Below are 25,325 nucleotides of genomic sequence, written 5' to 3'. Positions count from 1 at the left end.
CACCATTTCCAGAGGAAGGTGGATTTAGTCTGTATGTGTCACTCTGCTAAGCTGCTATAACAAAATATGACAGCTGGGGTGGCTTAAACAACAGATATTTATTTTCTCACAATTCTGGAGGCTACAAATCCATGATTACAATGATGGAAAATTAATTTTCTGGTGAGGTCTTTCTTCTTGACTTGTAGATAACCACCTTCTCACTGTGTTCTCATGTGGCTTTTCTGTGCTCTGTCAGGGTCAAAAAGCAAAATAGCTACTATTTCTCTTTTTATAAGGATGCCAGTTGTATTGGATAGAGCCCCACCCTTATGACCACATTTATTCTTAATTATCTCAGTAAAACTCTGTCTCCAAAATAGACACATTGGAGGTTAGGACTTCAACATATAAATTTTGGAGAGGCGGGTGGCGGCACAATCCAACCCATATCACTGTGTAACTCCCAGGTGGTTTTATTCTTGGAGATACAGTTTCAGTCACTGTATACATACTAGATTAAAGTAGTGAGCATATATGTCATATGCACATTACAAGCTCAAATCCTACAGGAATCAGGAAGATCACATAAAATGAATGAAGCAAAAGAGAGATGGCAAAGGTAATCTCTCCAAAGGGTGAAATCGCCCTGAGGTCCAGAGGTTGCTTCCTGTAGAAGTGTACCAATGTGGAGAGGAGGGCTAAGGGTCGCCAAACCATTGGAGTTTTCAAGTGATGTCAAGAGTCTGGGCTTTTGTGAGAAATCTCCTAATTTTAAAGTATTGTCAACTATCTTAATAGAACTATGGGCCCAATAGGCAAACATACAAATTTCTTCAATGGCAAGTAATCTAGGAAATCACAGACAGCCCTATATACAGTAAGACACAAGAGCATTCTCATGTATGGTCCCGTAAATCTCCCAGGTCCCATAAAGTTTCCCACAGAGGTACGCTCATGCTGGTGCCCACTGTACAGAATGAGAGTGCACCAGTGTGAGAAGCTGGCCCATGAGTTGTAAAACTATCTGAGCACATTTTCAAGTTTTTAGTGCAAGACAGGACAAATCTAAGGGCCACTTTCCAGCTACAACATCCCTCAGTGGAACTGGCCTCAGTAAATAATTAATTTTGTTTAAACAACTATATGAATCAACATTGAAGGCTAAGCACATATTTATAGCTGTGATGTAGTGTGAGAAAACAAGCCCTAAGAATAAACCCTTGACATTTACAAAGTAAATAAAGGAAGCATAGCCATTGGAGAGACAAAGAAATCAGCTCTAGCACAATGTCAAGAAACAGAGTTAACTGCTCACTTTGAGGTGGAGAGAAGAGGAAACAGGCAACAGAGTCAAATTCCATGGACAGGTACAGTTAGGTGAAGAAGGCTTATGCTAAAAAGTAAAGAAGAATAATATGAAATTTAACATTTTAAAGGTAGAAGTCTCCTGGATGATTAAGTAAGGTACAAGCCCCAGCCCGAATTACTAAAATAGAATGGCCAAAGACATCAAAATTTGGTTATTCAGATGATGTATCGAGGTGGTCATTAAGTCAATGTGATGACATAATGAGTCTCAAAGCAGAGGGGCCTGAAGCTCCAGATACCAAATTCTGTATTAAATATGAACAAAATTATGTAAAATGTAGTAGCAAAGATATCTTTTTAGGTCTATTCTGGATTGTCTATTACACTGTTATCTAATTATATTCCTAAATATTGTGATAGTTGATTTCAGTTATAAACTAATCAATTCTACTGTTGGTTTTTAAATTTTTAATTGTGACCTTTTGATAATGTAAGAGCATAATGCATCATAGAAATTAGTATTTTTGTACTATAGGAACTGACAAATTGGTTTGATTTGCGGTACTACAATCCAGATGCTGAAATCAAGTTGAGGAAGGAGTTTGCAGAAGACCCTGAGGAGCTGCCCTGATCTCACGTGCCTCTCAGGTTACCAGTCACTGCAACTCTGATGACAGTAGGGGAAGCCTTAGCACAAACATCCACTCAGACTGAATCCCTTGATAGGGTCGGGGAGAGAGACTTTTCGTCTGCCCTCTTAGGTTTAGTGTTTGGTGACATGCAAATTACACTGACAAAAGACAGATTATCCGAAAAAAGACAGATTTTTAAATTCACGTATGTGTTTGTTCACAGAAAATGTGACTCAAGGATCCGGTTAGAATTTGGGGCATAATAGGGGAAGGAGAGTGGGAGAAAGGCACTTGTGGGGGGAAGCAAATGCCATCTGGGAAAGGTAAATGGTCCCTTAGAGGGAGAGATGGGAGCCCTGATGGTTGGTTGTGAGATGTCTGTTGTAGTGACGTCTTATCCCGACTTCTTATTTCTGGTGATAGGAGGCAGTCCTCTCTGGTTGTAAAATTCACAAGGAGCAGGTATATGATGGTAGAATTCTTTGGTGATGCTCTACTTTTAGGCAGATACAGGAGTTTAGAAAACAAAAATTTAAAAAGGCCCAACTCTTCACAGTGGTATATGTTGAATCCCTTTACCCTACATCTACTGTTGTTAGCAATGTGTAGAAAATTTCACCGAGTCCATAAAGAGAACCATGACAAATTCTTAGAAAGTTAGCTGGGGAGTCAATTCTGAGGGATGGAGGTCTTTCAGATTTCCATGACCTCACCAGATAGGAGAAGCGAAGGCAACAGAGATTCTCCTAAGCCGCCAAGCAAATATCTCCAGGGTTTAGATTCACGATGCTTGCCACTAGTCTGTGTACATTCTAATGATGTATTCCGTTCTGTTCCAGCATAATCACAGAATGGGTATATTGCCACATCTTAAGTATTTTCTTCATTAGCTTACTGGCTCTCCATAGTAATTAAAAGCAAACACAAGGAAGAGTAAGAGGCTGAGATAAAAATAGATAAAATAAAGATAATTACTTAATTTCATAATAAAATGCCCTGCAATTTTCTTCTCCCTCATTTCTTTACTTTAAGTAGAAAGATGGGAAAACTGGGGAAGTAGAAAATGCTTTAGTTGCCTTCTCACTTTCCCCAGGTACCTGCTCACCAATGCAGGCTTGGGAACTGAGGCTGAACTTTGTCCCAGTTCTCAGAATTAACTGACCTCATTGTAAATGATCTTGTTAACTTCCAATAGTTTTAAGTAATCCCTCTCATAGAATGAATTCACAATGAAGACATGTATTGAGAACCTTTTGTCTGCCAAGCACTGTGCTCAATCCCGTGGACCTTCCAGTCAGAGGTCTTAATTAAGACATTAGAGAAGGGATTGTTAAAGCCTAAAGAGAGAGAGAGAGAGAGAGAGAGAGAGAGAGAGAGAGAGAGAGGGAGGGAGAGAGACCCAAAGAATTCTTGGATAGTACAAGTAGCACAAGTTGTGGATATGCACAAGTTGTGGATATTCTTGGTTGGGACACCTTTTAATATCTTTCAAAACATACACACAGGTGGCTCTAAGCTCTAGCACCTCCCTTTAAGATTGCTCCTGATGTTAAACTTGACCAGAGCTAAACTTTACCATTTTAGAAGTGATCTCCCAATAGAGGAGATGTTTCTCAGCTCTCTTATTGTGCAGTATTTCTACCATATCTCCTTCCAAAACAATTTAGTAATGAATCTTATGAAGACGATGATGATGATGATGATGATGGTGGTGGTGGTGGTGGTGGTGGTGATGATGGAGTCAAGACAGTTACAATAAAAATAGCTATAGTCACTATCAATGAGGGCATAGTATGTGTAGACAGCATGCTGTAGTATTTAAATACATTATTTTATCTTTAAAACAGCCCTATGAAGTAGGTTTTATTCCTGCCATTTTGGGAGACAAAGAGTTCTTTGACCAACTGCCTTGCCCATAGAGTCTCTGTTAATAAAGGGCAGGATTTGAATTCAGTTCTTGTGCTCTTACTATTTTTCATAAAATTACTAAGGTAATACAGATGAAGGTTTTTTATATTAGTATATGATATTTTCTGATTTTTAGAGTTGTTTCATTTTTCCATTTTGGTTAAAAATACACATAAAATATAAATAGATCTTTTTTATTCAACTTCATTGATGTCGATGATTATGTTTCTTCAGTATGCAATCATATTCTAGTTCTACTGCAGACTGCCAATAAACCTAAAAACACAATTAATGGAACAACATTTTCACATTCATTACAGCTTCTAAAGCACTGTTTAAATTGTAAATACCAGTAAAGCAATTTAGCAGTATTTTGTTATTTTATATATATATAATTCTAGCAGAGTCTGAAATTTTTCTACTGAAATACCTTCTAACAGGCTCAAGAAAATCACAGAAAAATGGAAAGAGGTGAAATATGTTCAGCGTATGTGCAGAAAAATACTAAAAGAGTACTCACATGAACAGAAAAGCAATTTGGGCCTTTTATATTACATGACTTTTTTCCACAAAGAAATAAAACTAGAGACATCGTGTCAGCTAATTGTTTGATTAGATTTGATTTAAGAAGTTACATCTATACATGAAACATTTGTTTTTCCCCTGCAAGAACAAAGGGTGAATTTTTTTTAATAGGCTAACAAATGGGGTGAGACATTCAATTTGGAATAATTGAATTGAAGGCTTCCAGCTGACAGCTGATGAATTCTGCATCTTCACTCTAGCTACATAGAGTTGGTGGCATAGCCATATTTGAATCATATGTGCTCCATTTATATTCTTTTTTTCTTGCTTGACTTAATTTGTGTTTGAAATGGTTAAATTATTTATGTGCGCTGGATTATTTTATGCATTAACAGAGCTGCCATATGTTTTTTCAGATAAGTTGCAAATGAAAGTGTATTGGTTACAAATCAGTGCTTATTTTCTGAATTAAAGTTATCTAGTTATTATAAAGCTTTTCTGTGATTATTGAAGAAAATTTACAGAGTAAATAAAAGTATAGAGAAGAATCTAAAAATAATCCATAAATCTCCCATCCTCTAAACAACTGAGATTATTGCTTTGATGTTTTTCTTCCCAGGCTTGCTTACCAGCCCTCTTTGCACAGCTTGGGTTATGCCATCTACACGTATTACCCTACTTCCTTTTCTTAACTTACATAGTGAACAATATCACATAGTATGAAAGATTATTTTTACATTATGAATTTTAATGATTTTATGTTATTCTACCATATGGAAAAACTATATATAAGGAGGTTGTTTAGTCAACCATTACATTTAAGAAATTCATCAAATTTCTGATTTTATTGGCAAAGTCATTAGCAGAATTTTCCTGATATGATTGTAGAACTATATCCATGTATTTGTTTTCTAAAACACCCCAGAAATTTGAATAGACTGAGAGAATGCCTCACATATATTCATGTGCATATTTGTTTATATGTGTGTGTTTATATATATGTTATTTATTTAGGTAAAAGAAATCACTATAGAAATTATAAAATATTTTTAAATGAATAATAACACTACATATTAAAATTCATGGGATGTGGTTGAAATCATGCTTAGAGGAAAAAAACTTAAGCAAATTTTATTTTTCAAATTTTTATTTATTGGTTAAGTTTAGAGAGAAGAAGGGAGAGAGAAACATGGATTTGTTGTTACACGTATTTATGCATTCATCGGTTGAATTTTTTTTAACAGAATAGCAAGCTCTGCAGCTATGGAGTTTTTTATTTTTTTCAGTTCTGATTTTATTTTTTAGTATATTTTATTGATTATGCTATTACAATTTTCCCAATTTCTTTCTCCCCTTCTTCCCCCTGTCTGCCCTGCACCACCCAGCCTTCCAGCATCCCCCCTCCCCCTTAGTTCATGTCCATCTTGTCCATGGTTTGTACATATAAATTCTTTGGCTTCTTTGTTTCCTATACTATTCTTAACCTCCCCCTGTCTATTTTGTACCTACCAATTATGCTTCTTATTCCCTGTATCTTTCCCCCATTCTTCCCCTCCCCCTCCCCACTGATAACCCTCTGTGTGATAGCCATTTCTCTGGTTCTAGTTGTTTGCTTAGTTTTTGTTTTTGTTTTAGGTTCAGTTGTTGCTAGTTGTGAGTTTGTTTGCCATTTTTCTGTTCATATTTTTTTAAATCTTTTTTTTAAAGATTTTATTTATTTATTTTTAGAGAGGGAAGGGAGGGAGGGAGAGAGAGGGGGAGAGAAAGAGAGAGAGAGAGAGAGAGAAACATCAATGTGCGGTTGCTGGGGGTTATGGCCTGCAACCCAGGAATGTACCCTGGCTGGGAATCGAACCTGGGACACTTTGATTCCCAGCCCGCGCTCAATCTACTGAGCTACGCCAGCCAGGGCTTGTTCATATTTTTTGTCTTCTTACTCTGAGATAAGCCCCTTTGACATTTCATATAATAAGGGCTTGGTGATGATGATACTAAGTTTGAAGAAGGAGCCAAGTTTCAGTCAATAGTTTTTACCATCTATTTATCAGCAGGAAAACTTGGCTGACAAAATACTTTAAAATTACAACAAGCTCATGAATCCTGGCAGTTTATATAAAACCATAAATGTATACTTGAAATAAAAAAATCTAAAATTAAAGCTAATTTATAAATTAATCTTAAGGAATGAGATTTACACAGAAAATTACACAGAACTCCTTTAACTTGACCGTATCTGGGAAGCACTTTATTTGCCCTTCCATTCTAAATGATAGCTTTGCTGGATAGAGTCATCTTGGATGTAGGTCCTTGCCTTTCATGACTTTGAATACTTCTTTCCAGCCCTTTCTGGCTTGCAAGGTTGCCTTTGAGAATTCAGCCAGTAGTCTTTTGGGAACTCCTTTTCTCTTGCTGATTTTAAGATTCTCTCCTGATCTTTCATCTGGCTAATGTAATTATGATGTGCCTTGGTGTGCTCCTCCTTGGGTTCAACTTCTTTGGGACTCTCTGAGCTTCCTGGATTTCCTGGAAGTCTATTTCCTTTGCCAGACTGAGGAATTTCTCCTTCATTATGTTTTCAAAGAAGTTTTCAATTTCTTGCTCCTCCTCTTCTCCTTCTGGCATCCCTATGATTCAGATGTTGGAATGTTTAAAGGTGTCCTGGAGGTTCCTAAGCCTCTCCTCATTTTTTAAAATTCTTGTTTCTTCATTGTGTTCTGGTTGACTACTTATTTCTTCCTTCTGGTCCAAACCATTGGTTTGAGTCCTGGTTTCCTTCCCGTCACTGTTGGTTCCCTGTGCATTTTCCTTTCATTTACTTTGCATAGTCTTCACTCTTTCCTCTATTTTGCGACCATGGTCAACCATTTCTGTGAGCATCCTGATTACCAGTGTTTTGAACTGTGCATCTGATAGGTTGGTTGGCTATCTCTTTGTTGTTTAGTTGTATGTTTTTCTGGAGTTTTGATCTGTTCTTTCATTTGGGCCTTTTTTTTTTTTTTGTCTCAGAGCACCTGTTGTGTAGTAAGGGGAGGAGCCTTAGTTGTTCACCAGGGTGGGGCAACCCACGTCACTTCGATGTGACACTATGTTGGGAAGGGGTCTGAGAGGGAACAATGGTGCTTGCTCTGCTCTCTGCCAGATTTCAGTCTCTTCTCCCACTACCCACAATCAAATTGGGTCCTTCTGGATGCTGATTCCTGGATGGGTGGGTTTGTGTACACTCTAGGACCCTGTGGGTCTCTCTAACAACTCTCCTGTGAGGCTGGGAGTTTCTCCCCCTGCCACCTCAACCCTCACGGTGTTTTCAATCAGATGTTTGAAGCTTTATTTCCCTGAACTGGAGCCCTGGGTTGTACAGTCTACCTCACTCCCCAGTTGTTCCTCCCAGTTTATCTGCATGCGAATGTGGGACCACCGCCCAATCCTGTAGCAGCCACCTTGCCTCAAGCCCTCTCCACCTGGCTGCCCTTCTCCACCCCTCCTACTGGTCTGGATGAATGTTTCTTCTTTAACTCCTCATTGTGGGCCTTCCATACAGTTCGATTTTCTGTCAGTTCTGGTTGATTTTTGTTTTTAAATTTGTAGTTGTCCTTCTTTTGGTTGTGCGAGGAGGCACAGTTTGTCTACCTATGCCTGAATCTTGGCCAGAAATAGCCCTCAAATTAGGTCGCATTTTGAGGTGCTGGGGGTTAGGACTCTGACATGTGAGTTTTGCCTGGGATAGAGGAGCAGCATACAATTCACCCAGAACACTCTTATTCTCTTTGTACTATGTCTAACTCTATAGCTATGAGAAGGTACAGTAACAAGTATGAGAGCTATATATATCCCTCTTCCTGTCCTAAATTTAAAGCCATGGTTTCTCAACAACCCTGCAGCATAATCATAGACAAATAGAACTGAATTGAGAAAAGAGAAAGATGATGGATGCCTTGTAAGACTTTCCACCTCAAGCATAAAACACCCGGAAGAAAATGTGGAATACTATCAATCATCTGAATATTTAACATTTTAGGAAATGGGTAGCAATGTTTAGAAAAAACAAATTATAAGGAAAATTATTAATTTCGATCATGTTTCTAACAAATATTCTGCTGTTCACCTGATTCCCTAATATATCAAAAATAAGATTCACACAAGCCATGTACATCCTCCTGAGTCCAAGCAGCAGAGTCATTTAGCTGTCATTTGAAACCCCCAGCTGTGAATGGGCCTTGTTACCAGGAGGAATCCCCCCTCATAGCTGCGACCGTCACAGCACACAGAGCTGAGGGGCCACTGAGTCTCACAGCCAGGGTGATGATGAGCTAGCAGCGGAATTCTAGGAGGATTTTTACACATTTATTTTTTCAGTGAAAAGATTGTGTGAGGTTCTTAGATATAAATGCTTAGGTTTGTAGCTTATGTGTTAAAAACTGTCCTTGGAAAAAGCTCATCCATAGTCATCAATTTTGAAAGACACATGCTTTAAAACAGAGCATGCTGTTCTATCTCTTTGAAATCCTATTAGTCTACTGTTGATCCATGCATTATTTTCATAACTGATGGCATTTTTGTCAGCAAAAGGAGGCAGTAAATGTTGGTATATGTTGCTTGATATTTGGCATTTGATAACTCCTTCATTATCCCAATTCAGCTTTAATAAAACTATTATAAAGAATAGGCATGAGATAAGAAAAATTTTCTACTACAGTGCCAACTACAATTCTCTTTTTTCCTTCTTTACACAGAAGACGGTGTTCAGTTAATTTTTAAAAACACTCCCTTCTTTACAAATAAGCAAACAAACATAAGACTTCTTTAATTGACTAGAGAATGGCTAGATGCTCTGGAGCACTGACAATACCTCTGGAGTGGAGCCATCCTTCACACAAACACTGGAGAAGGGATTAGGCCAGCCCTCCAAATGGAGTTTCTGACAGTTCCATACAGGCTAAGCGATGGTTGCTCCTGTGCTGACATACGGTAGTGGAGAAGGGGAAGGGGACCTCCATCTGTTTAACGTGTGAGAGATGCTGCCCCAAGTGCTTTATATTTGTCATCAAAGGCACTGTATTCTGAATTTGGAAGAGGGCAACTACAGCATGGGAAGTGAACAAGTTTACCTAAATATGTTTTACCTAAATATCACTAAATGTGCTTTGTTTGTATTTTAATATCTTATGAACACGTTCCTGTCCCCTACCCCCACCATTTTGTTGACAGTAGAATCTCAAACTATATCCACGTGGGCTTTTGTGACTGACATTTCAGACTGGAAGAGTTTAGAGATAAGGTGCAGTTAAGACGTTTTTCTAACTTTAAAGCACAGTTTCTGTTCCATAGTATGTGTTCCCATGGTGTGATGAGGTTTAAAAGTGCAAAGCCAGAAGGAAGTGGAAGAGAGGACTGTCACACTGCCTGAGCCGGCAGGCAGCAGGAGAGCAGGCCTCCCGCTTGCATTCCCTAAAGATCAGTAGGAACCCTTTTGTGAAGTTCAGCTGTCTCTGTGACGGACAGAGTGAGCCTTACATTAATTGTTGAATGTTTTCTATCTTGAAACATGCATTTCAAATAAATTTTTACCTGCGTAAATGTTCTCTTTGGATTAAAGGCTTAATCGCTGCACTTTAGAGAGAGACTTTTCTTCACCTTCTGATTCCATTTTTATCGTAATTTCAGCAACTCGTTAACTCAGTGGGTGACAGTATTGATTATGACTTTTAGATTGCATTTTTTCTCATTACATTTCTATCTAAAATGCTGGTAGATTGTAACTCTCAATAGGTGGCCACCTTTGAGTTTTTCTAAGATACTGGATTCATGGTAAGATGATAGTGTTCAAATTGACACTGGTGGTCACTAAGGAACCTGGACTTTTTTCCAACTGCGATGCTCTCTGTTTGGCAGATACAATAGTATGTGTAGCTTTCTCTGCAGAATTAATCATGAAAGTCAAGTGCATGCTGCAGGTACAATCAGCACCATCTAATTATCTCAAACTTGTTTGTCTTATGACTTTACTTAGCTGAGCACATGCATACAATAATAACAAGTTGGCTAATTCAAAATCCTGTCAACCGCAGGCAATTTAGTTATTGTAAATGGAGTCTGGTGCGTTTTAGAGATTGTATCTGTGTGACAAGCTAGCAGGTATGAAGAGGAAAGACAAAAAGGCAAGAAACAGAAGCAGAATTTGATTTTTTTTTCTTTAGGAGAAAAACCTATCAACCTATAGCAGTATTTGTTTACCATGTGTATGAAACATTCAGTTATTTATATTGTTATAACCCATTTCTAGTATGCTATGAACTATATTTCTTTATAAAATACTAAGAGAAAGTGAGGTCAATGTTTCAGACTCACAGGAATTTTTTTCTCTTAAAGGAATCTCTGTTGGTCAGTCAACAGACACTTTCATGCCTTTTATTATTCTCCATGAATAGGTACAACTAATGAGCCTATTCAGCTTTGCAAGGCACATTTGGACCTAGTGCATACATAGGTCTCGGCGCCCAGCCTAGCTTGAGGGCCCCAAGGCAGTTGCAGCTCTTCATGGGTGTGAGCAGCAGGAGATCAACAAGGGAAGTGTTCTCTGTTCCAGGTGCTCCTCTCAGTTTATATCAGCTGTCTATATCACTGACAGCCTCTTGCTTACTGTCAACATCTTTCACTCTCCTCCTCTCTTACTGCTTTCTTTATTAAAACCTATTTACTCACATGGGAAACTTGATAGGAACAGATCCTGAAGTGGGAGAGAGGCTTGTCTGAGGTGCTCTGCTGGTCCTCTGAGGTAGAAATAGTATTCCTCCCAGTCTCAGGAGAAAGGCTTAGGGAACCTCCGTGGGGTCAGGCATTCTCAGGGCCCAGCCTCCACATGCCCCTGTCTCGTTCCTTTTGTAACTCAAAACTCTGTATTTCTGCCCCTGACCACACTATAAAGATAATTTTTCATTTAAAAATGCCAAACTTCCTAAGGGTAAAAGTGTTAATTAGCAGTTTTCCTGGGAGATCTTTAATTTATGTCATTCATGGGTGTTTGTACATTTTCCAATGTAAATATATGGGCTGATGAATTATTTCACCCTAATTGTTTTGTCTAATTAATGACCTATTTTGAAAATATATGTGCATAAGTTTTGATAAAAACATGTTCTTTCAGATTGGTTAACTCTTTTTCTGGTAAGTTTTAACTTGACGATAATACATTGTGTGTTGAATACTTTGGTATTTTGTTTAAGACATGCTGGATATAATTTCTGTTCATTTATTATTAAGCAAAACAGCGTATACTATTGTTCTACTGGTAATATTTTAACAGAAGATATTTTATTTACAAACTGTGGTGTTACATATGTTAAATGTTTAAGACATACACTTAATGTAATAATGAAAAGCTTTTCCCTCATACCTAGACCCCCACATCTGTGCAGTTCTGCAAGTCCTCCATATTGAAACTCCCTTTCCCACACCTTCTGAATATCTGAACCCTTTCCCTGTGCTTCCTAGAAGTCAAATTTACTGTCAGCTAAATGGCCGCTCTCAGTAACCTCTTCTTGAGTAACACCTTTCTTGTTTTCCCTGTAAACTGCCTCTCCCTGCCTACCTCAGGCTTTTGATTCCCATAGACCACTTTCCCCACACCCTCCTCCCACTGGGCATGGATGTAGGTTATAATGATCTCCTTTCTCCAACTCGTGTTATTACCCCCCTTTCCCTCACATGCAGTTTGAAGCCTGTACTATTAATCTAGATCACCTGCTACCACTCCTTGGTATTGTCATTCTAAGAAACTTAAGCCACACTCCCTCAGTTTTTCAGTAGTTTAACTCCTTTTTTAAAATTTTTTGCGACATGTTCCCACTGTTGCGTCCTAGAACTTGTCATTAATAAAACCTTTACCCTCTTCTTTGAAACAGTTTTGACTGTCATGTTCTCTGACAACTGCTCCTACTTTCCTAGTTTACTCTTTTAAAAAAAAATATGAGCTTCAAGAATAATGTAATTCTACCAGGAGCTTCAAGCCATTGATCCCAAACTTGTCAGAACCCCACACCTTCATTGCATTTTTTAATAAAAATTTTTATAAATATAAAAATAAAATATTTTTATTTGTACAAGTTAGATTCCATAATCTATTTAAAAATCCATTTATTAGATGTAGATATCCCTTCTACTCCACTGCCCCTTTCTCTTTTTGCTATTCAAATGCAATAGTAAAACTTCAATCTTTACTTCAGCCCAGCATTTCATGTACTCTGTACCTACCCAGCAGAAAGTGACAAGAAAATTTCAAAAACCATGCAGATTAATTTCATAGTAAGTTTATAACTAGTGCTCTCAAGTAGATTCCTAGTGTGCCCAGAAATTTCATATTTCTCTGGTCTCCTCACTGTTCATTCTCTTACTCGCTGAGTAAATGCTTACTGAGAAAATGGAAGCAAACCAAATATAATTGTCATCATCCTCCCCACCTCCCTACTCACAGCACTTGCACTACCTCCTGTTACTCTGTATGAGACGTCTTACATTACCCAAGGCTGAATATTCACTTTGGCACTGGGTCTCGCACCCCCCTTCTGTTCAAGGTATAGTCCCATTGTTTCTAAGCTGTCTGCATCATCTTTTTGTGTTTGTTTGTTTCCCTAATTTATTCCCACCAGCACACCAATATGGTTGAATTTCTCTCGTGATAAACAAAATAAGACAAAGCAAAAGCCATCCCCCAAATTTCACATTGTCCTTAACTACAACTCTCTTTTTCTGTTCTCCTCTACATCAAAACCCTTGAAAAGATTTATTTTTTTAATCTCATGACATCTCTAGTACTCTCTTTTGTTTCTTTTTTTCACATTTTTTTACTGTTGTTCAAGTACAGTTGACTCCATTTTCCCTCCACCACTACCCCCTATCCCAGCCTTCTCTACATCCCACCCTTGATCCTGCCCCTCCTTGGTTTTGTCTATGTGTCCTTTATACATGTTCCTGAAAACCCTTCCCCTCTTTCCGCCCATTATCCCCTCCCATCTCCCCTCTGGTTACTGTCAGTTTGTTTTAAATTTTAATGTCTCTGGTTATATTTTATTTGCTTGTTTGTTTTGTTGATTAGGTTCCACTTATAGGTGAGATCATATCGTGTTTATCTTTCACTGCCTGGCTTATTACACTTAGCATAATGCTTTCCAGTTCCATCCATGCTGCAAAGGGTAGGAGCTCCTTCTTTCTTTCTGCTGCATAGTATTCCATTGTGTAAATGTACTATAGATTTTTGATCCACTCATTTATTGATGGGCACTTAGGTTGCTTTCAACTCTGGGCTATTGTAAATTGTGCTGCAATGAACATTGGGTGCATAGTTTCTTTTGAATTGGTATTTCAGTGTTATCCTTCCAAATCTGATCTTATTTAAGTAATAAACAACTTTTTTATTAAGGTGAGCAATGTTTTTCATTGATGTCAAATGCATGTTACTAAATCCGGTGGTCATTTCTTGTTCTTCTTTTGACCTCTCAGCACTATCTGATAAATTGGTTATTTAGCCTTCTGAGACCTTCCCCACCTCTGGACCTTGAAGAATCATTTATGATGTTTGAACAGGGGAGTGACATAATCAAAGTTCATTTGAGGAAGAGTCATCTTGATAGACCAGAACTAGAGCAAAAGACAAACATAAGGAATTGCAATCATCAGAGGGATAGGTAATGACAAAAATAACTAGGGTAGTGCTGATGTAAAAGTAAAGAAAGAAAAGAATAGAAGATACTTCAAAAATGTAGAACTAATGAAAATTGCAGTGGATTTAATATTAAGGGGAAACTAAAATGAATATCTATATTTGCAATAATAAGAAGCAGCCCCCTACCCTGGCTGGTGTAGCTCATTGGATTGAGTGCAGGCTGCGAACCAAAGGGCCACTAGTTTGATACCCACTCAGGGCACATGCCTAGGTTGTGGACCATGTCCCTAGTAGGGGGCATGTGTGAGAGGCAACCACACATTAATGTTTCTCTCCCTCTCTTTCTCCCTCCCTTCCATTCTCTCTAAACATAAATAAGTAAAATCTATATAAAAAAGAAACAGCCACCTAATATCAGTGGCTTACAATAATAATAATACGCATTCCTTATTTACAATACATGCAGACCTATGGATTGGCTGCTGTGGCTTGACTCAACTTTTTCCTATTTCTAGACTCATACTGATGGAGAGGCCTTGTTTGGAATATCTTTTCTTGAGACAGAGAGGAAGACGGAGAGAGCTGGCAGAAACTTTCAGTGCTCCTTAATAGACATGGCATATGTCATCTCTGCTTACATTGCATTGGCCAAAGTACATCATGTAGTCAGAGTCAAAATCAAAGGGATAGACGTGTATAAGCCACAGAATGGAAGAGGAACACAATATTTCTGAACAATAATGCCATTCAAGATGATGGTGATTCAAACTAGTTTCTGTCCTTTTAAGTGACTGTGAAAATAATGAGCAGAAGTAGAAAATCTGCCCTGGCTGGTGTAGCTCAATGGATTGAGTGGAGGCCTGCAAACCAAAGGGTTTCTGGTTCAATTCCCAGTCAGGGCACATGCCTGGGTTGCAGGCCAAGTCCCCAGTGTGGGGGCATGTGGGAGGAAACCACACATTGATGTTTCTCCACCTGTCTTTCTCCTTCCCTTCCCTTCTCTCTAAAAATAAATAAATAAAATCTTTAAACAATTTTTAAAAAAGAAATAGAAAATCTAGTAGAAAAGATGGATTTGGAAAGGAAGAAGATGAATTCAGTAAGAAACATGTTGTGTGTGGGCTGAACACCCAGGAGGAGATCTCAGGCAGACGGTTTGAAATGGAACACTGGCTTGTAGGAAAAGGCCAGGGCTGGAGATTTTTCATAGAGATAAGAACAGATCATTTGGGAACACCACATTTGGGTGAAGGAGGGAGAAGGATATAGTTATAGGGAGAAGAATTACGAAATTCACAAATTATAAAAATCCAAGCTCAAGTGTTTAGTAAAATGCATCCTGATCAAACTATGAATTGGTGATCAACTATTAAGTTGCCCAAAGTCATTCAGCCATAGGTTCTGACTTCTGTGAGTGTATCAGAGACAATATGGCAGAGATATTAAAAATACAAGCTCAGGAATTCAAGATATGGATTTACTTTTCTCTCAGCTATTTTGTAACTCTGAGATGAGGCAAATTACTTCCCTTCTCTAAGCCTGTTTTCTCTTCTGCAAGATAGTAGCAGTAACATTTACTTCACAGGATTGTTGAGAAGCTAAATGTGATTATGCCTGTAAAATGTTCAGACAGCTCCTGGCTTGTTTTAAGTATCGAATTGGCATTAGTATTGCTGCCCACATTACCAAAAGAAAAGTTTGACTCTGGCTTCGTTTACCTTTGCCTTTCTTAGTCTTTTCTTGAAGCATATGTTCTTTATTTATTAGTGTTAAAATTTTTTTTGACACCTTAACAAGAATGCCTGGGATGTGTACTATTAGCCAATTATGTGAAAAATGCAAATAAGGGTAAATTATAAAATTTATGCAACACTTTGAGTAAAAATATATTTATGTGGATTCATTATGCCCAAATGCTTCCTTCTTGTTCCTTGCAAGAGTATGGCTATGCAGCATGCATGTTTATTACTATCAATTTTTTTTATCATGATGAAAGTATGAAAGGCTGTTTGGACAAAGTTGATACTATTTATCATTAACTTTGTAAGCTTTTATTCTTAATGAGAAGTCATATGGTAATGAGAAATTTTTAAAGGGATTAAACAATAGAGAAGGGACAATTCCACTTAGTTTTAATTATAAATGATGGCGACCCCGAAAACTGGCTAGAATTAAAAACTTGGAATGCTGTATCTATTTCACTGTTAGTATTTCTGCAGCCCACTTGTGGCCTAACCTCACTCTGCATTTTGTTCTCTACTAGTGCTTTGTTCCCACTGAGATGCAACTGCCAGTGAGAGAGATCTGTGTGTTGGGGCTATCCTGGGTTCCCTGGCCATCAGTTCCTACTTGTAAAAAAGGTTACTGTATTTTAGGACTATAAGGTGCACCTGACCATAAGACACACCTAGGTTTTAGAGGAGGAAAATAGGGAAAAAATTTTGAAGCAAAAAATATGGTAAAATATTTAATAACTTGTGACCCTGCTCTACTGCTACCCCCCACCCCACAGCAAACCAAGTAAGCTATGTTAGGGCTATAGGATACACCCCCCTTTTCCTTCCAAATTTGCGAGGGAAGTGTCTTATAGTCCAAAAAATATGGTACATTTTAGTAAAGAAGATTCTCTTTGTGTCTCCAACACTCTTTCTTATTTTGTAATTAATCGCCTTTGAAGACAATAGTTGTCAATGAAATAGTGTGTATTCTAGAGCCTATAGCCCATATTGCTCTTTTAGTCTATCTTGTGGTTTTCCTGTAAAATGGTTTTTAGTGTTTATTTTCTATTAGCATCACTAGACATGTGTTAGACTGCAGGGCTGATTAAAATCCAGACTCCCATATGAGGCTTACAGATGTTGTAGAATTAAAGGAAATTAGCTTCAGGTCTGGCAATGATTTTTCTAAAAATGGTTCTGTTGATCTTAATGAATTGTAGATTTTTTTTTTTTTGCTAAGCTGCCAAGATTAATAAATCATCTGTGAGAGCTGATTTTGTAACAGACCTTGACGTGTATGATCTAATTCTAGAAATCACACTTTCAGTCGCAAATCAACAGCCTCAGGGAGGATTAGAGGTTACATTGGCATCCATATGTGTGTTCTGTCCTATACTGCAAAGATGAGTTTGGAAGTTATTTGATACATTCATAAAGACCCAAAGCATCTATACATTACCAGTGTAAATTCCCCCCAAATCTCAATGCACAGCCAAGAAATGGGTGCTTAGAAGGTAGGGCAGTGACTTGGGTTGAATTTAACATGCACTTTTATGTTGTTTGACATTTTAAAAAATTTGATGACAGCAATGTTAGTGGATGGTAAATAATCTAGCAATGTCCAAGTAGATTTATGGTAAAGTGCAAGGTCTCATTCTCTTATCTGTTTCTAGAAATAATAGATTATAAATGCAGCTACTGAAGTGAATTGTCCTCTTTTGAAATTTTCCCCTGTATAGTATACAAGGAATGTTCTAGAATCAAAATAGCTAATTATTTTTATAGTCCTAAAGATAATTGGTATGTAATAAGAATATATTTATTGTCTTAGTTTAAAAGATAAACTCCTAATAGAAGATTAATTTGACCATTCACTTATAGATCAACATGATTAATATGAACTGTTATTTTTTGGTGCACGAGCAATATAACATCATAAAAAGCTTTGCCTCAATAGAAAAATCCCCATCTCTCAAAGCATAATTTGTTACCATTTTTCTTATCTAGTCTTTTTTCATAAGCATATTTGTTTCTACTTATGTACGGGCTCATTCAGTCTTTTATACTGCTTGTTCACTTAATATATAAAGTTTGTTATGATAGCAATAATCTTTATTATTATAGCTATATAATACATTAATATAAACATACATTATCATTAATTAGTTAATGGTTGTGAAATGGATATGAAGAAAAATAAATATATAGCATATTATAAATAAAATGTTACAGGTTAAAATAAATTCATTTGGTCCTTGTCTTTTCTTTCTAGACATCTTTCCAACAATAAATAAAACACTGTTATTATTATAGAATGTATATGTAGATTATCACTGAAAACAATATTATTTTAACTAGATTGACAAAGAGGGAAGACCTAATGGTCAAATTTGCTTTGCAACTTGTCCTTTTAACTTTCAGTAGTACTTTGTTGAAACGTACTATCATATCAGCATACAGGTGATGCTAATAGTGTTCTCTCTGGAACAGAAACTCAAAAGACCTTCATCTCACTTCTTTCTGTTTTTATTCTCCTCTCACAAGAGAAGCTCAGGAAGCAACTCAAACAAGTCTTATTGTCCAGAACTTTATATACATGCTACTGCCCTTGTGACTACTGAACTCTCTAGATCCTGCTTCTCCTGTGTGGCAAATGCCTGATTTTAGAGGGGACCCTAGAGAAGTGGAAGCTGGGACAGCATAGCCAGAACCTGAGGGCTGGAGCTGCACCACATTGCTGACAGTGGGACCACAGACAGGCACACTGCACAAGCAAGGTGGGGCCCCAGAGAACATGTGCGCACATGTGCACACAATCTCCAGACATTTGCTCGTACTGGAATTTGGATTAGTGGTTTTAGCTTTTGACCTTTCATAAGAAGCTGTGCAGTCCATTGTTAGCATCTGCTCATTGATCTCTTTGAATTTGGGATTATGAATGGACTCTATTCTCTATACATTTTGAAATCAGCACAATAGGCATGTTTGTGCATTGCACTCTTTGCAAATATGGCAGGTCACGTATTTTGTATTTGTGATTTAGTCAACCAGCTTATCATTCTACTCCCATCACCACTCCATGCTCTCAAAAAAACCAAAAACAAAAACAAAACTTCATTGAATTCAACCTATATAAAAGGTCAGATTTCTTTTTCCTTCTCAGGTTTTAATAAAAGTGAAGATAAATCTAAGAGAGGTGAACACCTGAGGAAGCAAGTGCTAAACCATGTGGTGAGGTCATAATTATTAATAAAATATTTAGATGAACATGTTACCATATTAAACAAGCACCATTGTGATATGTAAAAAAAAAACCAAGACACTTTGTCTTGGTTAAACAGGCATGCTGTTGTTTCTGAATTATCAAAAAAAAAAATCTATAAGTCTCTGGAATACTTAGCCTTTTCAAAGATATACAGTATTTGGCTTTCCAAATGTTTCCTTTCTCTAGTTTTTGTTTCTTTTTTTTTAGGATGAAATAAACTTCATCTCAGTTATTTTTATCATATTAGCTTGGGTGATGGTCTTTAGATTTAGCATTCGGAATGAGTTTTGAAATTTTTATCCAGTTGGAATGCACCAGTTAGTGACAGGCTCCAGAGCAGAAGTCAGGACTCTGGAGTTATGATGAGGTACTCAGTGTTTTATACCTTCTCCCTCCTCACCCTATGTGGGCCGATACCTGTAATCACCAGTATACATCTCTCCTACTTGAGAATACTTCTTTAGCCACTACATTTAACTGCACTAATGAAAAACAGTTTCAGACCCCAACAGCTGCAGTGTATCTATCCAACCTCACCTTCCATTCTTCTTCAGCTTATCACTTGATTCCCACCCAGGCTGGTGTCTTCAGCCCTTCTATTCCTTTTCTCTCCCTCCCACATCTATTCAAAATTACCCACTTCTTGAACTCTGGTTTAAGCTCTCTCTCTTCTCCTTGGACTGACTGACTTCTGCAATTTTATTTCATTATTTTACCAATTCCGCTTAGAATCATAATCTAGGTTTCTCCTCTTGTGTCTTCACTAATCAGTGGCTACTATACTTTGTAGACGGGTTCCCCCAAAAACATTTTGAAAGTTGAATTTCTTTGTAAGTGTTCCTATAACTAAATTTCTTTGGTTCCATTACTGTAAATGAATGTGGAGGTGTAAGACTAAGCAGTGGAAAATTCAAAGGTGTTTGGAAATTGATCTAGGATTCTAATTTAAGCTTGCCTATAATTTCAAATGAACCATGTTGCCTAAAGACACCTGTGTGTTCTCATCACAGGAACTGTGCCTGAAGTGATTCCAAACTGTTAGATAAATATAAAGTATATGATGAGTGAACTTTCTGGAATATGTTACCCATGATCATGGTACCATTGATATTAAATAGAGCTTTGCAGTGAATATTACAGAGTAACCCTGGGCACTTCTTTTGTAACTTCTTCTTAAAATTACCACCAGATATATTTTAAAATTTTCTCTAAAAAAATAAACTGCTGTGGTTGACACATCATACAACTGCCTTTATGACCTGTCTTTACAGTGATAAAACGAGATCATACAGTAGCTGCTTTCATGGTTCTAAAATTCACCGAGATGTGAGAGAGAAATGCTCAAAAGATGTGAAAATTCTGTAAGTCCTTTCATAGGATTCATCCTTTCACTTCCAAACTCTAACAATGAAAGTGAAAGATAAATGGTGTCTTGCAAAGTGTCAGAACTATTTCTGTACGCTGTATGTGTCTCTGTCTCCATGTGAACATATCCAGAGAGACACAAATTCAGTTTTTTACTCAAGTAACTATTATAACAGAAAATGGCATAATGGAAGGAAAAAGAGTATAGTTTCCATTTTGAAATGCCTTTTTGAAATACAACTGACTTACAAACCTGGCTGATTAAGGGGACTAAGTTTAAAACATATGCTTGAGGGACTAATAATTGTAGAAATAACATATGCTGATTGTTATTGATGTTTTGACATTTAAAAGCTCATTTGAAGAAATTATATTTAATAACCTCAGTTTTGTAAACCTAAATTTGACTTCAGAAGAGGGTTATGGTGGATTCTTTGGAGGTGTATTATTGGTTCTTTCTTGCTAAAATGCATTTTCTTTGATTAATGTTGACAATTTTTAAAAGATTTTTTAATTATTTTTTTTTTTTTTAGAAAGAGAGGAAGGGAAGGAGAAAGAAAGGGAGTGAAACATCAATGTGTGGTTGCCTCTTATGCACCCTCTACTGAGGATCTGGCCTGCAACCCAGGCATGTGCCCTGACTGGGAATCAAACCAGTGGCCCTTTGGCTCACAGTCTGGCACTCAGTGCACTGAGCCACACTAGCCAGGGCTAATATTGACAATCTTTGAAATGTTGAAAATTGGTAATTAAGAACTGCTCCTGTGATGAGTCCCTCTTACTCAGCAGGTTCAACTGACCAAACTCTTAAAACAAACTTAAAATTAAAACAGTGTAGTAATTAGGCAAGTAATATATCTGTTGATCTACATTTCTTAATCAGTTTCTCCTTTTCTTTCTTTCTTAGTTTTCATGTTTAAAATTTTATAATATAAAGAATCACTATTCTTCTCAGTCTGTTCTCAAAATAGCACTCATTCTAAGTTACAGAGCAGTCACAATGGTAAAAACGAAAATGGCAATTTCATTTTCCTCATATACTTTAGCTCGTAGCATCTATCTATTACCCTTCAAGCATGCATCCAAACCTGCTGTGTACAAAGCTCCGAGGATACAATAGTGCACACGATAAACCAGGACACAGATGCCTCACAGTCTAGATATTTGCAGAATTTCTTGAATTTGTAGAAAGTTCACATTTGAGTTCAGGGCAATTTTAAGTAACATTGCAAATTGGTACCTGTATAAATTGGGAGTCTCGGAGGTAAGAAGAGGTCTGCTCCATAAGAAATAGTTGGCTTACACTAAGGAAACTTTGCAGTATGTGAAATAAATACATCTGTAAACACTTGCTTACATTTGTCATGGTAATATTTTTCTAACACCAGAAAACAAACTTATGTCACCTTTGGAAAGTATTCATTATTTTCTAAACTGTTTCATCCATATTCACCTGGGCCTTAAACCAAATTCTAAGGCTGTTTTATTCTAAGGAGATGCAGACATTTTTGTTTTTCACTGTGAGTAAGGGATGCAGACATTTTTGTTTTTCACTGTGAGTAAGGGATGTATTTGGCTTTTGTCTAGTGATTTAGTACAGAAGCGGGCAAAAGTAGGTTTACAGTTGATAGTACATGAAAGAGGTTATTTTTGCAATACTATTTTTAATTATTGTGATACTTATTTGTAGTATTTTTCTTCTTATTATTATTGTTTTTATTATTTCATATCCTTATGATTTAGCTTTTAGGTAATGACGGTTGGTAATTTAACCTACTTTTGCCCACCCTTGTATTAGCTGGTTGGTTGGTCAAATCCGTCAGAGAAACTTACCAAGTCATGTCTGCTTGTTGCGATAGTTTTCATTTAATTGGATCCTAGGTGGCTGGATTTTGTCCTGTTCATCTGGACAAAAGTCATGTCTGCTTGTTGCGATAGTTTTCATTTAATTGGATCCTAGGTGGCTGGATTTTGTCCTGTTCATCTTCATAGGCTGAGTAAACACCTGGGGAATCCTTGGGGGAAGAGTGAATGCATGCCTTTGAGATTATGAGACTGACGCGCTGCCTGCTGCCCCAAGAGGGCCACTAAGAATGAATAAATGAAAAAAGGAAATTATCTAACATTAAACAATGAATATGATTTATTGAGTAACATTTTAAAGTCTCTGTGGCTAAATCTGTGACTGCCTTTGGTGGGAACAAGCAAATTCAGGCATAGGTTTTACATAGTGTATTCTTATTTTTCTGTTATTTGACTGAAAATTAGCTAAAATTCAGGTTCTCAGTTACTGATGTTTACCTATCTGTCTTTTTCTGCATTTTATATTCATACTGGGGACAGAGTTTAAATTTATTTACCCTGTTGGTGTCAGCCTTTAGTGCAGGGCCTGGGATATAGCAGCTGCTCAACAAATCAAGAACAGCCAAAAAGAACAGAAGGGGCACATTAGGCTTTGATGAGAAAACCTGACGTGCCCTTACAATCTCATAACATGTGCAGCCATGCTGGAAGCAGCGCATCAAGTGCAGTGCTGTGTGGGAAGTGAAGCACACGGGACTATGGTGCGAAGACCTGCAGAGCAGTGCGGGAAGCTATAGGGACAAGAGGACAGAAACCCTCTGTTTAGTTTGGCAAACACAGGGGCTACAGGGACTAACAAAAGCAAAACAAAACCAACAGGAGATGACGGTTGGTAATCTAACCTACTTTTGCCCACCCTTGTATTAGCTGGTTGGTTGGTCAAATCCATTAGAGAAACCTTTAAGGAAAAACCTTAAAGGTTAACCTTTTCTCCTTTAAAGAAAAAAAATAAACAACCTTCTTTTTTTCAGTGAACATTATTTTCTACCCAAAATCATCTTTGCTTTTACGTTAGGGGATGTGTTAATCCCAGAGCATATTCAAAAGACTGTTGTTTATTGAGGTGAGCCTTAAAAATCATAATCATTTTATTTTATTCCTATTTTACTTTTTAAGGAGAAATTCTTACATACCAGTTGTGAGTACCTTGGAGAATTAGATGTTTTAGATATTCATGCTATGTCCCTTCACTTAAAAATTTCTAAAAACTGTGGGGAGATCATTGTTTGTGAGTCTTGACCAGGTGGGAGTTTCCATCTAACATGCAGTGATGAAGTCTGCTGTTCTTTATCCCAAAAAGCAGCCTAGAAAATATCAATTTCAAATGCCTGAGGCTTAACATTATGTTCAGATTGTTAAGTAATGGGTTGTTTATTTTTAATTGAAATGATTCAGTAGATATAATGGTATAGCATTTTAATGAGAAGAAAAAAAATTCTCCAAACCAAAAAATATTGCAACTGATAAAGTAGGAACAATTACTGAGATGATGAAAAATTGCATATTTAAACTTTGAATATGACATTAACTCTGTCACATTATTATGAACATCCTAAAGCATTTAATCTTTTGAGGTCATAGTTATAACATTTTGTGAATATAAAATTATAAATGTGTACTATTTAATTATTTAAAAAATACTCAAAAGTATGGTGAAAATTGAAGAAAAACTACAGGTGTTTTTAATTACCAAATTATAAACCAGAAGCATATAACACCTAGTTATAGTGATTTTCACTTACAACATTAAGAAATATTTCTTGATACGACTGGGAACATAATTGATGTGTTTCACACTATATATTTACTTTGTCAGCACTGCAGCACAGTGTCGAGGCCTCGTTACAGAGAGTCTTGCAAGTTCCATAGGCTTCATAAGAGGATATCTCAATTCTAGAAGCATCTACAAACTTCCTCAATCAATCCGAACACAGATCTTGAAGGAAAAATAAGGATGAGGAGAAAGGGAGAGAGAAAGAATATGAGTGAACATGTTCATAAATGCAATCAACACATTCCTGGTGTTCATTTCACTACTTTACTCAAAGAGCACAGATGGGAGAGTTATATTTGTGGGGTTTTTTCAGTCTTATTGTCCACATGTCTTCTGTAGAGGGAGAAAAGCAATTATTCTGGTATTGGAGATACATTTCTTTCATATATTTTGGCCCCTCAATAAAACCTGGCTGCTTTATATAGGGCTACATTGAAGACACTGTAACATCTTGTCATGAGACTGAATGAGACCCCCAGGGAGTAATTTGTAATAAAGATCTGTGGAAAGATTTTGGCTTAAAAATGCCAAAATCTGCATTTTGTTGCCTTATTTGAATTTGCTTGACCCAAACCAGTTTTTTAATGTGTTAACATTTGATAAGAAAAAAATTACCAAATCGCTACATTTTTTTTCATAAATTTTTGTGTAAAAGACAAGTAGAAAGTGGGGAGTTTATATTTTAGCTTTATGAGAATTGAGTCCTCTAATTTTGTATAAACCTCTTGTTAATATAGCCTATGCTACATTTCCAAATTGTATTATATCATATAATCAGATATCTGTTCATAACTAACTTCAAGTATATTGCATTCTAATGAGAAACAGATAAATAAAGTAAGCAATAATGATTTGGTGAGAGAAGTGCTATACAGCAGATTACCAATATTTGAATTGAATACTCACAGAATATAGAGGAAGGTTATTTAAAGGCTTCAGGTGTTTGAAGGAGGCCTTTGAGAAGGGAGACAATGTAACAGGAAATGCGACCTTCTGGGAAGAATGCATGGAGAAACACACTGAGGAATGCATGGATTCATGGAGCTGAGAGGGCACCCGAGGAAGTGCAGAGTAGCTCAGCACGACTGTGTGTAGAGAGACAATGGGAAACTAGTGTGAAACACAAGTGACAGACTTCAAAGAGTCTTGCACCATGCTAAGCTTTTGGTCATTTATCCTGGCTCTCTGAAGGATGCATTGGGAACCCAGGCCAGAGGCAGAGATGTCATTTAGGAGAAAGCAATAGTCTGTTGAGAAGTGGTGAAGTCATTAGTTAAGACACTGACCACAGGAATGAAGAGATGCAAATGGAGGGAATATAGATCCAGGT

General features: G+C 37.1%; 1 protein-coding gene across 3 annotated transcripts in view; it reads left to right on the top strand.

Moving 5' to 3' along the window:
- NAV3 (neuron navigator 3) overlaps positions 1-25,325 on the top strand; it is a 556,838-nt gene that overhangs the window by 427,987 nt on the left and 103,526 nt on the right. The window lies entirely within an intron of this gene.

This window comes from Phyllostomus discolor, chromosome 2 (genome assembly GCF_004126475.2).
Source record: "Phyllostomus discolor isolate MPI-MPIP mPhyDis1 chromosome 2, mPhyDis1.pri.v3, whole genome shotgun sequence".
Taxonomy (NCBI): domain Eukaryota; kingdom Metazoa; phylum Chordata; class Mammalia; order Chiroptera; family Phyllostomidae; genus Phyllostomus; species Phyllostomus discolor.
Note: the sequence above shows the minus strand (reverse complement) of the source record. Positions and strands in the feature narration are given on the sequence as shown.